Consider the following 7,846-nt stretch of genomic DNA (forward strand, 5'->3'; position numbering starts at 1 on the left):
CACTCAGCCCTCTTCCTCACCCTACACATGGGTATTACATAAAGCGAGAGGTTTGCTGCTGTAGGTTGACTGACTCTCCACCTCCAAAGTCCTGTGCTGAGAGTACCCACCCTAAGGCAATGTTTTCAGGGAGTGAGTCCTTTGAGACTTTGCATTCCATGTGTGGGGACAACCATGGGTACCCTCTGTGAACCAGAGGGCAGGTTTTCCCAATCTTCTAATATTAACCAGAAAGTAGGTTCTCACTATCTAATGGGCATGGAAGTTTATTATTCTTAGCCAATAACAAGTCAAAAGATGCTAATGTCTGCCAGCATTGACTTTAGACTTCTCAGCCTGTGGAACTGTGGGAAATAAATTACTATTGCCAACAAGCCGCCCAGTTTTCAGGATCCTGGCATAGCAAGCAGCGTGAGTTAGACACTGACAAACAAGAATCAGAGAGAAGCCAGGCAAATTTAGGAAAGCAATTTGATAAGCAGTCACTGTGCTTGTGAGCAGAATTATCCCAGCAGGCCCAGCCTCAAGGTGTGTGCCGGGACACCTTGGTGCAGTCTGCAGAACTTGCTCTACCAAGGCAGGGTCCAGTCTCCCTGACATTGAAAGCTAACAAACATTCTCTGCTCTCTGTGGGTGACAGTGTAGTCAGCCACACCCTGAATTTGCTTTCTCCTGACTACACAGGAGCCGCTGTGCTGTGTAAAGAGTGTATATATATTCCACCTGCTGTGGCCTGTGCCTCTGAAAGCCGCTCCCCTCTCTGAACGATTCCAGCTGGTACGCCCTTTGTGCTGCTTTTATGAGCTGTGAGGACGGATGCAGAAGGTGTAGTTCAGCCTTTCAGAGAATGTAGAAGTCTTGCCCTCGCAGCCCAACACACGCTTTCCCTTCTGGAATCAATATGGAGAGGAGCTGCTCAAACATCTAATGAAATGTTCTTAGACACTCCTGGCCTGTATGCAGATGCTCAGAGAACTGCAAAGGCCCCACTGTTTGGGGGAGGAGAGGTGCCAGTGGTATTTATGTTTCCCTGGTCTTGTCTGAACCCATCAGCAATTTTTAAGACAAAATCCTCATGTTTTCTTATCAATTCCAGAATTGAAGTGTGTACTATAAGCAGAGATTTTTACCCTCTTGAACCCCCACCCTGTTCCTTACCTCACAATATGCCCGCTGCAAGTTTGTATCATAAATCCCAGTATAAAATTCCCTGCTGCTTAGCTTACTCATAAACGCGAGCACACGGTCATGCTATACGATCCCGACTGGAGCACGGCTTCCCTGTCGTGCTGCTGAGCTTCAAAGGAGACCGAATGTGTCTGCCTGTTTGTCTTCTAATCTATGAACTCAGAACAGGCAAAATAAAGAGGCAATTTCAATGTGATCTAAAGGTAGGTTCAATGGAACGGACAAAGCCATCTGGAATGTCTTACCTACCAATCTCATACACAACGCCCAGGAGAATTTCAGTGAGATTTTTCATTTTCCCTTCTTTCCAGCCTTAACGTGTATTTTAGGGGAATTCATTGCTTTCAAACGCTGGTTAGTTTTTTTAAAAAAAAAAATTTATTCATTTCTTCTAAGTCCAGAGTCAAGAGGCTCCATCTCCTCACCCTCCCCAGCTTGCCCCCTTGTCCTTCCAACATATGCTTAGCGCCCTCTTGAATTTTACCACGTGTTAGGAGCTCAAGGAGTTTGGAAGAAACTGGCTGAGTTTTTAGGAGATATTTTTACTTTAGGCTTCCATTAACTCAGCACATAACGGCCCTGAAGAAGTTGATGAGCAAAGCATAATTATTTCTGTGGGAGTGGAAATACAGGCTCCAGTACAATTCGACAATATCTACAATCCATACAGCAGTGACCCTGTTTGACCCACGTTGGGAAATACTTGCACTAACAACTGAAGGTGCGGTACCTTCAAAGAAAATAGCCCCCAAGGGAGTGGCTCTATTAGGAGGCATGGCCTTGTTGGAGTAGGTGTGGGCTTTTTGGAGGAAGTGTGTCATTGTGGAGGTGGGCTTTGAGGTACCATATATGCTCAAGCCACACCCAATGTCTTAGACCACTTCCTGTTGCCTGTGTAAGGTGTAGAACAGTCAGCTCCCACTCTAATACAATGCCTGCACGCCACCATGTCCCACCATGATGATAATATACTAAACCTATAAAAATGTAAGCCATCCCAATTAAATATTTTTCCTTTAAAGAATCTCCGTGGTCATGTTTTCTCTTCAAAACGATAGAGACACTACAACAGAAGGTACATGAACAAGGACATTCATCGTGGTCTTACCTAACATAAGAAACTTTAAAACAACCCATGTGTCCAGAAATAGGACCATCACTAAATAAATTCTGACATAGCCATGATGAGAAATATTATTTAGACATAAAATGAATATGCATATCATATATTTTGACAAGAGTGAATGCCTACCATACATTCATAGCAGGAAAATAACAGCCTACCACCTAAACTGCATAGCTAACCATCTGAAATGATCTGTATACATACGATTTGTGACATTTCTCCTCTGAAATTCCTTCAGCAGACCACACATACTGGAGTTCAATAGCACACATTAGGCAATTTTCATGCTGAAATACCACTATGTTCTCCCCTCCAATTATAGTCACGTAAAATCAACAAGAATTTTCCATGAAGGCTTGGGCTTTTAAAAACGTCTCCCATGCTGGGTTCATTATAGCATGCTATTTTGGGGTAAATACGACATACATCCCTCTTACAGTTTGAAATATTTCTTATTTTTTTTTTTTTAGAAAAAATAGGTCTTGTTTGTGGAGGCTTTTAGGAACCCAGGCATAAATAAGAGCACGCACATCAAGGACAGCTATTTCCACAGAGTGTCAGAAAATATTTCATTGTAGTGGCTTCTCTTGAATGGGAGCCAAAGCCAGAATTGGAATTGGGTAAAAAGAAAATGTCTTAGAAGATTCTCTGAAACAGATTTAGCATGCATTTCTATGAAAGAACTTAACACACATTTCCATCCTAATTAAAAGCATAATTGGCAACATGGATCTTTCTGCTATGAATATTTTGGTAAAAAGAAATGCAAAGACTAGCAATCGGTATCCATCTTTAAAAACCTAATTATTCACCTAAGGCAAAACCTGCAAATCTTAATACTACAACAAAGGTAATCTTTAATATTGACTTTCAACATCAGATTCTCCATGTCAGCGGTTTACTATAAATGATGCTATGCATGGAACCCAGAGGCAGGCCCTTCTCCTGCCACCCCTGCTGTAATTTAACTCCGAGGCTCCACGAGATGACCACCGCCTTGTCATTCTCAGTGTGTCTGGGACGAAACCCAGACACCAGGAAGTGTTGAAAGCATCCTAGCATCTCTCCTGGGTAACCAGAGTTTAGCGTTCTGTCCCCTTTATCAATAATAGTCCTGGGAGAGGAATAATCTGGGAACTAAATGAATGAGTTCTTACAGAATGGTTTTGGTTGACTGGTCCAACCCAGGACCTTGTGCATGCTAAACACATGCGCTAACAGAGTTATAGTCAGTCCAGAAGGGGTAAAGACCAATAGGAATGAAAGTTTCATTTCATTCAACCCTTACTCTACAATGGAAGACACCAAGACTAGCAACTCTTTATTGCTCTCTGATTTGGGTGAGAAAAGGAAGGGACACAGCCAACCTTTCCTAGGCAGTGGGCATCTGCACCTCACACGTTTATTCAAGTTTAACCATCTTTCCCACTAGCAGCAGAATTCTACAGCCACCATCTCTCTCTTCTGTGGCTGCGTGATGTGAATCTTGAAGACAGGTCAGGATAAAATCGCCATTTCTGCATCCAGCACCACCTTTCACCAAAGAACTCCAAGACAGTTGCTATACTAGATCCATTTTACACAGGCAAACTTGGGTTCCAAGGGAGCACACGCTTTGCCCAAGGTCAGCTGGTGTGCAACAGGGGTGTGAACTCAGACCTACTCACCTTCACAACATCAGAAGAGAGAATGGTGGAGACTTGCACTTTGAGTAGACAAACACCCAGCACCCAACTTTAATTTAGAGATGAAATCTCCAAAGAGCCCATGCAAACTCCCCCTGCCTTAGGTACTCTCTTACTTTGCTTTCTATGGCTGTTATAAAACACTGACCAAAACCAATCTGGTTTACATTTACGCATCATGACCCCTCACTGAGGGAAGGAATCAAGGTGGGACAGGAACTCAAGGAGGGCAGAGATCTGGAGGCAGGAGCTGATGCGGAGACCATGGCGGGATGCTGCTTATTGGTTTGCTCCCTAAAGGTTGTTCAGACTGCTTTCTTATAGAACCCAGAAGCACCAGTCCAGTTATGGCACCACCCAAAAATGGGCTAGGTTCTCCCACATCAATCGCTAATTAAGAAAATGTTCTACAGCCTCACCTATAGTTTCATCTTATGGAGGAATTTTCTCAGTTCGGGTTCCCTTTTCTCAGAGCCTGTGTCAAGTTGACAAAAAATTCGCGAGCACAATTCACCCTTTGTCAACTTGACACATACTTTTTAAGACATAATCTTTTCTTTTTTTTTCTAGTTCATCACCAAGATCTCAGATTAATAAATACCACAAATATAAAACAGTATATTCAGGAGGTGGTGGTACATGCCTTTAATCCCAGCACTCGGGAGGCAGAGGCAGGTGGATCCCTGAGTTTGAGGCCAGCCTGATCTACAGTGAGTTCTAAGATAGCCAGGGCTACATAGAGAAACACTGTCTGGAAAACCCAAACACTGTCACAAAAAAAAAAAAAACAAAAAAAAATATAAAAGTAAAACATAGTACAGATTTAGAAGTTCCACAGTCTTTATCAATTCAAACACTTTCAAAGTTCAGTGTCTGTAAAAATCCAAAGTCTCTTAAAATCCAAAATCTCTTTTAAAATGTCAAAGTCTCTCAAATGTGGGCTCCTATAAAATCAAAAATAAGTTAATTACTTTCTTACTTCAAGAGAGAAGAACCAGGACACAGTCACAATCAAATAAAAACTAAGTCAAACTCCAACAGTGTAAATAATTCAGGTCCAAAATCTGAGATTTACTCACCATTTGGGGGACTCTTCCAAGGGCTTGGGTCTCTCCTCTGGCTCTGCCCTCTGAAGCGCACACAGCCTGTCTTCTAGACTCCAGCTGGCTACTCTCCACCACACTGCTGCTGTTGGTGGCCTTCCCATGGTGCTGGCTTCTCAACGTGCTAGGATCTTCTGCTGCGACTTGCCACACTTTCACTCCTTACCCTCCTGGGCACTCTTCAACGAGCCAAGCCTCACATTCAAATCCTGGTAAAGACTTGATGCCTGCCTCATTTTGCCCTGTGTTCTAACACATGGCTAAAAGAATGGGGGAGGGGTGGAGTAGCTCCAACGGTCTCTGCTGTGATTCCATTGATGTAGGCTCTACCCTGATAACCCAGTTACCCCTCAGAGGCCTTACCTCCTAATACCCTCACAATGGGAATTAGGTATGAATATATGAATTTAAAGGAGTGGGGCATAAAAACTTGTCTGCAACATCTCCAAATGAAAATTCTGCCCCAAATACTATTCTAAAGACAATACCAGTACTCTCCGGGCCTCCTCTTCTTTGAACCCATTAGGGGTTCCTCAGTGGGGGAAGACCTGCTTCTCCCACTCTCGGCATCCCTTGGTTGCCTTTGTCTCAGGCTGGGGCCGAGACCAGTCAGCTTTCCCCTTCTGCATAGCAAGTCTACTTGTTCAGGTCTTGTTGAGGTCTGTTGGGTGAGCTTTAACTGTCAGCTTGACACAGGCTAGAACTTTAAGAGAAGGGATTCCCAACTGAAAGATTTCCCAGGTCAGATTGGCCTGTAGGCGGGTCCGTGGGTATTATCTGGATGGTTAATTGAGGTAGGAGGGCTCAGCCCACTGTGGGCGGCAACATTCCCTCGACAGGTGGTCCTGGGGTAGATAAGAAAGCTCGCTAAGCCTGGACCCGTGAGAGAGCCTCCAAGCAGCATTCTCTTTGAGTTCCTACCCTGATTTCCCTTGACGATCGACTGTGGTGGTCCGAAAGAAAATGACCCCAGCAGGAGTGGCACTATGAGAAGGTGTGGCTTTGTGGAGGAAGTGTGTCATCGTCAGGGCGGGTTTTGAGGTCTCTTTTCCTCAAGCTTCCCTCAGTGCTTAACTTCCTGTTCCTGCAAGACGTAGGACTGAGCTCCAGCACCACATCTGCCTGCACACAGCCATGCTCCCTTCGTGATCATAATGAACTGAGCCTCTGAAACTGTAAGCCAGCCCCTCAATTAAGTGCTCTCTTTATGTGAGTTGCAGTGGCCATGGTGTCTCTTCACAGCATAGAAACCCTAGGACATGAACCGTGACCTGGAAATGTAAGACAAGTAAATCCGTTCATCCCTTTGCTTTTGAACTGACTGTTTTATCAGCAACAGAAAGGAAACTGGAGCAGAGCTTTTTCTTTCTACAGGTTGACTACAACTAAATGTGGCCATTTTCAATGTATCAGTGTACTTGCATGCCAAAAGACATGGGTTCAGGACACAGAACACAGGCTTTTTGCCTACACCATTGTAACATTAATGATGGCCATAGCTATTACATGAAACAAATAAACCAGGACATTCGGCTATAAATGTCCACCCGTTGGGACTGGGGAGAAAGACAGAATAGCTTAGATATGCTCCGTCATGCAGAATTTTGTTGTGTAACAAAACTTTTCTAAGAGGCTACACATTCACTCATCCCAGATAGGGAGCCCCCTACAGGCCAAAGTACGAATACCACCAAAATCCAACTTGGTGAACCAATGAGTGTTTGTAAGGTTACTCACACAAGTCATGGTGAGGAGTTACTTGCAGGATCAGAAATGACTCTAAGACAACTGCATTATAAAACCCAGCTCACAGAAGCTGGGAAACCCGGAGCACACTGCACAGCCTGTGTGTAGCTTAACAAGTTGGAGAGTGTCCTTTCCAAGCGATGGTCTAGGCGTCTTCCAGGCAGCTGGTCTGGCCTCAGCCGTCTTTGCAGCTTATCCCTTCCTGTCTGAAAGTCACTCTCAGCTTTCATTACTCAACAGGAAGGGACCTAGTGAACCTGCTTAGTTTCAGGGGCTTCCTTGAAGTCATTTTGAGTTGTTTACCTTCCTATTGAAGGAGCTTCCCTGCAGGGTAGAATGCTTCCATCTGAAGAAAATTGCTGCAGACCAGATGAAGTCAAAACTGAATCAGGTGAAATCTCTCAAACTTGCAAAAATGAGCTTACGGGCAAAGCTCTGAAAGGAGGTAGCTGGGGTGAATTATGTCAGGAAGTGTTTTCCCAGAGAAGACAAGGTCTGGGTACGAGAGGGAAGGGAGGGCAAAGAGAAACTCTTCACACTGGTGAAATGTTGAGCCATAAAGGCAAAATGGGCAGGTATGATGGACGACTCCAAAGTCCAAGAAACAAAACTGGATTCGAGTGAGGAAACCTCGTGACCCAACATCGTAGTTTTCCATGATGACAATCCTTTTCCAGAGTGAGCATGTTGCAAATCAATAGTAGATTTGGGGACTTCATGTAGAACCACAACTGGAGTGTGCACACATTGAAATGTACATTTGGGAGTTTCTTTCCTATTACTTCTCCCGGTGTGTTAATGTTAAGACACAATATTTGCTATTTTAAATCATGCATTGATATATGAACCATAGATTACATTTTGCAGTGGGAAAGGCATTGTCACCTAACATGATTTAAATGGAGCCCTGTTGTCACTTGCAATGAGAGCCACTTGCCCAACAGAAGGGTGACAAGCCAGGAATCTCCAACTCTGCCCTGCCAACACAGTTGCCGGGT

The sequence above is a fragment of the Myodes glareolus genome, chromosome 26, assembly GCF_982192425.1.
Source record: "Myodes glareolus chromosome 26, mMyoGla1.1, whole genome shotgun sequence".
In the NCBI taxonomy this organism is placed as follows: domain Eukaryota; kingdom Metazoa; phylum Chordata; class Mammalia; order Rodentia; family Cricetidae; genus Myodes; species Myodes glareolus.